The sequence below is a fragment of the Amborella trichopoda genome, chromosome 5 (genome assembly GCF_054954075.1).
Source record: "Amborella trichopoda isolate Santa Cruz 75 chromosome 5, AtrichopodaSantaCruz75HAP2 v2.0, whole genome shotgun sequence".
Classification (NCBI taxonomy): Eukaryota; Viridiplantae; Streptophyta; class Magnoliopsida; order Amborellales; family Amborellaceae; genus Amborella; species Amborella trichopoda.
In genome coordinates, this window is record NC_142340.1 from 37,438,196 (window position 1) to 37,447,627 (window position 9,432).

The 9,432-nt window shown below is 36.5% G+C and overlaps 1 pseudogene across 1 annotated transcript; it reads left to right on the forward strand.

The window, feature by feature from the left end:
* The first annotated feature begins 2,627 nt into the window (after positions 1-2,627).
* LOC110006751 (auxin-responsive protein SAUR68 pseudogene) lies at positions 2,628-3,346 on the forward strand (annotated as a pseudogene). The gene has a single exon (XR_016056188.1). The product of XR_016056188.1 is annotated as an auxin-responsive protein SAUR68 pseudogene (transcript).
* The last annotated feature ends 6,086 nt before the right edge of the window (positions 3,347-9,432 follow it).

Below are 9,432 nucleotides of genomic sequence, written 5' to 3' on the forward strand. Positions count from 1 at the left end.
TAACTCTCAATTCCTATAGGATCTCCCACTGAAATTTTGCACGTGAATCCTACTCTTAAATAAACAAAATATCACTGAGTATGTAATAGAAAAATATCTCATTATATTCTTCATATCTCTACTCCAAAATAGCCCATAATACTCATTATGCATAGTACTTTTTCGGTGTAAGAATTTTCAATAATTCTTAACCGTGAGTGTATTTCTTGACCACAAAGGTCATTAGCTTTCTTATATCTCATTCCCAAGCTTGATCTAAACTCAATAAAGAGAAAAGACAACTAATAACATCAAGTATCAATAACTTTGATACCAATGAAAGAAAGACCCATGTAATCTTTTGTCGAGGAATACATTTTTTTTTTTTCACCCCTTTCTTTTGGCAAAAGATCACTTAAATGTGGTCTTTATTATAATAAGATAAATTTCAATATAAAATCAACATAACAATAAAACGAAGATCTTAAAAACTTGATATCATTGAAACAACAATACACTATGCTTGAGAATAAAAGATAAGATTGCAAGAAATAAAAGGAAGAGTGCCGCAGATTACCTCAACTGGGCTTATTACACCCCACACCAAGTCACTACCATCCGATAGTGCGGGATCAACAGTCTAGCTTCAATCTCGAACCTGGAAAGCAAATTTTGACTAAGCCATACTAATAGAACATAAACCCCTTTGATCACAAACTCAAACCATAAGTGAATTCTCTTAGCAGCCTAGTTTGAGAGAGATAGATTTTCTTTTTGCTAAACCCTAAAACCCTTAGCATAAATCCATATTTGAGAGTTAGGAGCGAAGAACTCCATAACCTAAACCTTTAGGTTCTTTGACTATGTGGGAGAGAGAGATCAAACATGAGAGAGATAAACTTTCTTAAGAGAGAGAGATAGAAAGAAAAAGTGTAGATATTTGTTGGTAGAGACAATCCCTTTTTATAGGCTTTAAATAAGATTATGGTTTCTTAATATTTTCTTTGGCTTGCCTCTTCTTGTAAGATTGAACATAGACTGTCGATCAATGGTGCCTTATGGGGTGAGTGATCTGAGCCATCTATTCTATAGATGGGTCATCAACATTATGGAAGGTGTATGAACCATTATCCCCATTTCCTAAACCATTTTACTATTAATAAAAATTAAATAAATTAAATCTAATCAAAATATTGTGCATACCATAAAATTGCACAAGTCCACTCAATCTTTCCACAAAGTTTTTCAAAGATATATTAAGTCAATAGTTAGTCAATAGCTTCCAACCATATGGCCACATGTCATATCACCAAAAAATAAAAAAGAGAATAAGGATGGGGCGTGCCACCCAAGGGAGGCACTCATGGACCCCACCTTTTAAAAATATGGCCGGCCCATGTGCACAATGGGCCCCTATGATATTTTTATATATTTAAAATTAATAAAAAGATTTTAAAATATTATTTGAATATTTAAACAATTGTAAAATCAATATCTTTAATTTTATAAATCCAAAAATTATAAATAAAATATCCAGAGGTTCATAAAAATTCAAATAATAATCTTAAAATAATTTTCATTGTACAACAAACACTGTTAAATTAATTTGATTGGAAAATAATCCATATGGTTTAGGAATCAACAAGCATGGGGCATTCCACCTTCAACTGTGGACTACAGATCACACTTGCTTTATCAGACCGACTCAATGTTTCCCTTGATCCATAGTCCAAGTAGGGGCTCATTAGCGGGTCACAAAAGTCCGGTCAATGAGCCAAGGGATCGCAATCCCAGTCTGTGGTTTTCATGTCCTCTCCTAGAGACAAGTCAACGTCACCAAGACCTTATGCGACAACAGTTCTATAGCGCATAAGGGTATCTCTCGCACATGCATACACTTCACCTAAAAGGTCGATTTCTAGTTTTTTCGGACGATCTATCGATATGCATGCCGTGTGATGGTACATGGATGAGATTTTGGCCCCTATCTCTGTAGGGCACCATCACACACAAGGGTTACACAGTTCCTCGGCTCACTCCTCCGGGCATATTCTTCAACCTCATCAAGGGCTAACCCATTAGAACCCTTCTCGGTTTGTTCTTTATGCCCAGGTAACATGGGTTTTTTCCAACCGACTGGCCTTGGTCATCAAGCATAGTCTGGTTTCTGCAAACATCGTTTGCTTAGTATGGCCCACGAGGGACCACACTCCCACTGAGTTCATGTTCTACTACATCATTTCATTTTACAAGCACTCATAAGGTCTTTAAAGGCCACATGGACCCAACAGGGACAACCTGACAGAAGAGTTGAACACACTTACTGAATGCTATAACATTCCGTACATTTTTGTTAAGTCCATTTCATATCATTTTCCATTTTGCCATTAATAGTGAAATGGTAGTTTCCCACTCAAAACACAAAAAAAAATAAAAATAAATAAATAATAAAATAATAATAATAAAGAGCTTACTTTTTCTTTTTTTTTCCTCTCTCCACCCAGCATCATTTAAACATGTGGACTACATTTTTGCTACAAAACCCACCATTACTTTTGTCTCTAAGGTCAACATGTGTTGCCTTTTATCTAAGTACAAAAATTCATGGTGATATATTGGATAAATGGCAACCTAGCAAACCACCAACATATGCCATGCCCCTGCGAACAACTCCATGTGCTATTGTCTTCCTTCCAAGCCCTTATCTCTCTCTCTGAAGTCTGAACCTCACATTTGAAGACTGAAAAACACTATAAATCCTACCTCTTACACACAACTCAAATCCACTACTTTCTCTCAAGGAATTCCCATTTCATTCTTATAAAGTTAATTTATCCTCATTGGAGCCATGATTAACTCTAAGAGACTTTTGCAGATGGCTTGCAAATGGCAAAAGTAGACCAGCCAGCAGAGGAAGAAAATCTTCCTCAAGCGAACTCCCAGTCAGCAAGGGAGTTCGGTAGCCGTTGAAGGCCACTTTGTCATCTATACAGTAGATGGGAGCCGGTTTATGATTCCATTGGCTTATCTCAACCACCCCATCTTTCAAGAGTTGTTGTCAATGGCAAAAGAGGAGTTCGGATTCACGAGATGTGGTCCTCTGCTTATGCCATGTGAGGCATCTATTATGGAGTACATAGTGTCTCTATTAAGCAAGAATGCTTGTGTAGAGGTGGAGAAGGCATTGGTTTCCATAACATCGTGCAGAGAACCTCTGCCTTTCTTTGGCTTGCATAGAATCATCCCTGACAACAATATTCTTTGTGGCTTCTAAGCTCATAACAGAGCCTTTCTTTCTTTTTCTTTTTTTGGTGGAATTGTACAATTTTGTTCAAGTATATCAAAAGTAAATATTCATTTTATATCACCACTTGTTTTCGTTCGTTGCTACTGGTATGCTTCCATTTTTTCGGGGTTGGCTCCCTCTTATTCGGAATCAAGGGAAACCAAGATTGGTATTATAAGTAAAACATAACCTGCAGTAGTTAGGAATCAGGCTTGGGTTTGAGGTGTTAGCAATTGACACTACATCTCAAGTTTGATTCCTACTGCTGAACTAGCCAAAGAAAAAAAAAATTGACAACAGTTCGATGAATAGCGAGAAAAACGGTTTTTTCGAGATATCCTAATATCATAATGATGTCAAGAAAAGGAAAAGCCACACCTATGTGGGAAATTGGAATGTACTCTTCATGAGCTTACATAAACCATAGTAATGAAGGGTATTCAAGGGAGAATGGGATACAAAACTAAGACAAGTATCCAATGTTTAGCAGATGATAGTACTCTATCCCTCTAAACTCAATCTTGTTATGCTCCATCGTGCCTTATGGACCATGGCCTTCACACATTTGTGAGTGGGCATGTTTAATAATTTTTTTAGAAGTTGAAATTATTATGATAAAAAAATAATATTGTTAAATTAAAAATTTGATAAAATATATTTAAAAGTTATAAATTGGGGCCAAATCAACCAGTTTATTGTAGGAATTGGCAAAGAGCCAGAACCGGCTGGTTCCTACATTGAACCGCATAGTTCTTAGGGGCGATTTGTTGGTTCCCGATAAATTGTGGGAACCGGATTGTCTCCACCAATTCTCAATCCAAATCGGACGATTCTGATCCAGAACATTTTAAAACCTTGACTCATTCTCTATATTTTTTTTGCCTTTTTATTTATTTATTATTATTATTATTATCTTTGTTCTCTATATTTTTAAAATGGGCAAGCTTTTTATGCTTCTCCTGCAACATAAAACTTCTATACTTCCCCCTAACCAACCGTCCATTCTAAACGGACAGCTTAGATGGCCCCAATCACTCTGTACTATTTTATTTTTAATTTTTTTTATACAAAACCTTTTGAAAATAAAATTTGGGTGCCCAATCCTCTCTTGAAGTCGCACCTATAAAAAAAATAGAAAAAAATATTATCAATAAATTAAAATGATTAAAATACCCCCTGAAAGTTTCAAGGGTATTTTGATTATTTTATTTGATCAAAAATATGTTTTTAATATTTTATTTAGGTACGCCTCATTGAGGTGATGGCACATACCAATTTTCATATTCATATAGTTAGCAAAAAAAAATTAAAAATAAAATACTTTGAAGCATTGGATCTAAATTGAATGGATGGTTAGATAAACGGGGAAGTATGCGTCTCTGAAGGAGAAGCATAGAAACCTTTCACTTTTAAAATAGCAGTTGAGTCAGTTGGGCTGGCTTGGTTGACTTGGCACCGGCAGGCACCTGGTTGGGTGTTGGAATTACAAAACAACTTCCATCAATTGTATAAATAATTATGTGACCCTCCTATGCCACAGAGCCCACTCTATCACCTGTGGCTTTTGCCATTTTAAGAGTTCATCATGGCTGGAATAATGAGCAAAGAGAAACCTTCTATCAATGGTTCAAAAGGAGAATAGTTGTGAATTGTGACTAGGAGAAAAGTAACTGATTATGAGAGAGAGAGAGAGATTGTGTGGCAAGGTGTGTAACAGAGTTGGGCCTTTAGTTGGTAGGCTATCATTTCTGAGTGGTCATATCCATTTATATACGACATACATTGGGCCATGAAAGACATTGGGGCCATGAAAGACAATGGGCCCATGAAGACAATGGTCATACATGGGGCCATGAAAGCCATTGGGCCCATGAAGACAATGGTCATGCTGAATTCACGTGACGATGTTTGTACACCTTTTACACAACCTTCCTTTTTTCAGCCAAGAGTTGACTATTACACAGTAAATGACACTGGCAATGTCTTCATTATACAGCGAGAACCTTTGCACAGATTACAACGGACAATGGGATAGGGGCATCGGTAGTTAGCGGCAGATGCCTCAACATAACGTCCCATCGTCCATTCCCACCATCAATATATACAAAAAAAAAACAAAAAAACAATTATGCAAACATCATCATTAGAAGCACTGCTTCACTATCAGGAAAATTACAAGGAAACCTATGAATGAGAGGGTGCCCACCACATTTCTCTTATTCATCTCCCCATACTACATGCATTATATTGTGATGTTGATATGCCTCTGCACTAGCTCCAGAGGCAACAAATCCTTATGTGATAGAGAGTCTCTCTCTTTGCTAGCCATTGGAAGAACATGCCTTTAAATGCATGGCTACTCTATATTTCATTTGGATAAAATTTTCATTGAAAAATATTTTAGCCTAAAATTCAGCCAACTGAGATCTTATCATCATTTGTTGCTCGCCTTTGAAAGAACATAACTTCCTTTTCTTGGAAGCTCTGTAAAACGTTTGATTTAGAGTTAACAATGAAAAATATAGTTAGCCGAAATTATTGTGGTTACAAGGATGTCCAATCAGAAGAAGTCAGTCAAACACATCTAATTTCAGTATTCATTCAGGTAGTTAGAGTATGTTGGCTATTTTCACCGATTTTCTTGTGCCATTTGAGATTAAGCATTGTGATATGCAAGGATTTCATCAAATGTAGTCAGAATGATGGATTACTCATGAAAAGCATGTTCTTAATGATCTAAAACCTGAATAAACTGGGATAATCATGTCATTTGACTCACAGCAATGAAGATAGGCCAAATCACGAAAATAGCAGCGCTTGTTTGGAATTCCCAGCCTGAACTCGAGCAATTTGGTTATTTTTAAATAAATTTTTTAAAGAGATACCTGTTAGGGAAGTGAAAATGGAGAGGAATGATTTGTCCACCTATTTTGTAAAGTGAAATATGCATTTAGTGAAAATTTCTCAAAGATATGAAATATTAATTTGAGTGAACATAGAGAACATGCATAGGGCTTGATCTTGACAACAATGATCTGACGACAATGACTATGCATAAACCCCACCAAACACACTATTTGTCCTGAAGAACAACCGCATCGGACACCCTGGCACAAATAAAAGAAAGGGAGAAATGCCAGTACATACAAATTTTTTAAAAAATACATTGAAATACCCAGAATTGTGTGAAAACAAAATACATTGAAATACCCGGAATTGTGTGAAAAGCTTTACAATTGAAATCATTCTGAGAAGGAAAAAGTTAGTGTTCATGGACACTCACCCTAAGTTTTCCAAATATTGAAGATCTGAAATATGTTTCAAATTATTCCTCCTCAGATAAGTGGTTGCAGCCCTCATGAGAATAGCAAAAAATTGACTAAAACATACTCTATTTTCTTCTGATTGTGGATCGGAGTATGAATTTGTGAAACTTTGGGAAAAGGTTGTCGGATGGTTGACTCATGTAAATAAGTGAGTCCACAGAACCCACCATTGTCAAAGTAATAAATAAGCAGAATGAACTAGTGAAACTTTGGGAAAGGTTTTCGGATGGTTGACTCATTTAGATTGCTGAGTCCATGACCCACTAAAACCCACCATTGTCAAAGTTATAAATAAGCATGAGTCATGGGATTTAAGCTAGGACAACGACAAGGGTTGAACGCACTTACTGAATGCTATAATACTCCGTACCTTTTGTTAAGTCCATTTCATATCATTTTCTATGTAACTTTTTTTTTTTTTTTGTTTGGTGAGACAGTGGGGAGAGGACCCTAAACCTTGACAGGAATTGAGCCTAGGACATAACGTTGCAAATCATTAAGTACTAATCAATTAAGTCGAAGCTCATTTCTTAAAAAAGTGGTAAGTCAGTGGGGATTTGGATCGGTTAAGTCAGTGGGGATTTGGATCGGCAATTCTACCACCAAGGCGCAAATCATTCACTCTATTTAGCCATTAATAGTGAGAGGTTAGTCTCCCTCTCAAAATACACGCAAGGGGTTTCTCTTTTTTTATTTCTTATTTTTTTCACCCAGCATCACTTAAACATGTGCATTGCATTCTTACTACAAAACTCACCATTAGTTTTGTCTCTATGCTCGACATCTATTGTTTTCTATTTAAATACAAAAATGCATGGTTATATATTGGAAAATTGGCAACCCAGCCAACCACCAACAGATGCAATGCCCCTGTGGACAACTCCATGTGCTACTGTCTTTCTTCCAAGCCCTTATCTCTCTCTCTGAAGTCTGTACCACACAATTGAAGACCAAAAACTCTATATAAAACCCTTCTCTTATACACAACTCACATCCATCAATTGCTTCCCATTCCACTCTTACAAAGTTAATTTATCCTCATTGGAGCCATGATCAATTCTAAGATACTTTTGCAAATAGTTCGCAAATGGAAAAAGAAATCCATTAAATAGAGGAAGAGAATCTCCTTCAAGAGGACACCCAGTCAGCGAGGAAGTTTGGTAGTCGACAAAGGCCACTTTGTTATCTATACAATGGATGGAAGCTGGTTCATGATTCCATTGGCTTATCTCAACCGCCTTATCTTTCAAGAGTTGCTAACCATGGCGGAAGAAGAGTTCGGATTCATGAGATGTGGTCCTTTGCAAGTGCCATGTGAGGCATCTGTTATGGAGTACATAGTGTCTCTATTGAGCAAGAATGCTTGTGTGGAGGTGGAGAAGGCATTAGTTTCCATTACATCATGCAGAGAGCCTTTTTCTTCCCTTGGCTTGCATGAATCATCCCTGCCAACAACATTCTTTGTGGCTTTTAAGCTCATAATGGAGTTATCATTTTTTTTTTTTTTTTGGGTACAAAATTGTCCAATTTTGTTAGAATGTAAATAAATTACACATTCATTTTATATGACCGCCTTTTTTTCTTTACTAGTTGCTACTTGTATGTTTTCGTTTGTTGGTTTCCAATTTTTGGCGTTGGCTCCCTCTTATTCGAATCAAGAAAATCCAAGATTGGTATCATAAGTAAAAGGAAAATTTGTGTATGGACCAGGTTTTTTTTACCGCTATAACAATATTGTCCAAAAATAGCTCATTATTACCTGAAAGGATGGATCCCCAAATTTTTTTAATTTTTCCAAGTTTGCCATGGGACCACTTAGTTACCCTGATGCTTATCTTTTTTCGTCAAGTTGGACCCCGGTCCTCGGACCGTAATCTATTGCAATTTTCGATAAAAAAGCAATTCAACGGTTCAAACATCGGACGTCATTCTGCTGAAATAATTTAATGAATGAAGTGGTCCGATGTTTAAAAACATCGGATCGCATTCTGTTGCAATGCTTTGTGAAAATCAAGTGGTCTGATTTTTTTAACATCCGACTGCATTCTATTGAGTTTTTCTAAGTTAGCAATGTGGTTCGATGTTTGAACCATCGTTCTGCATTCTGTTGCAATTTTTTTGTGGAAATCAAGCGGTCCGATGGTTCTTATATTAGACCGAATCCTGATGAATTTTGGAGTGAACCGTGTGGTCCGATGTCGAAAACATCGGATCACCTTCTGTTGTGTTTTTTTTTCATTGAACTAAGCGATCCGATGTTTGAACCATCAGACCGCCTTGGGTTGAATTTTTTTTAAGAAAATCAAGTGGTTTAATAGAACTTAAGCATGCAATTTGAATGTAATAAGAAAATTATCCTTTTTTTTTAGTAGTGTAAAAGTTTTCCCCAAAAAAAACAACCCAAATATTTTTTCCCAATAAAATCCCTAATCTATAAGAGAGAGTGAGATCTATAGGTAATGGGAGTAGGGCTTTGTGAGAGAGAGAGAGACCCGAGATAGGAGACAGAGAGAGCACAAATTGAACCAAGGAAAGAGAGAGAGGATCGAGAGCAGGCGAGACAGAAGAGAGAAGAGAGAGAAAGAACAAGCAAGTTTCAAGGGGTAAATATAGGATCTGATCGGGAGTAAACTTGGCAAAAGATAAATATTGTGGATACATCCTTCTAGGTAATAAAGGGCTATTTTTGTGCCATACCATTATAATGGTAAAAATAAACCCGGTCCATAGTAAATTTCCCCAAGTAAAATATAACTTATATTAATCACGAACTGGACTTGGGTTTGAGTGGTTAGCAGATGATGCTATTCTTAAGTTTTGATTCTTACTAGAAAAAAAGTG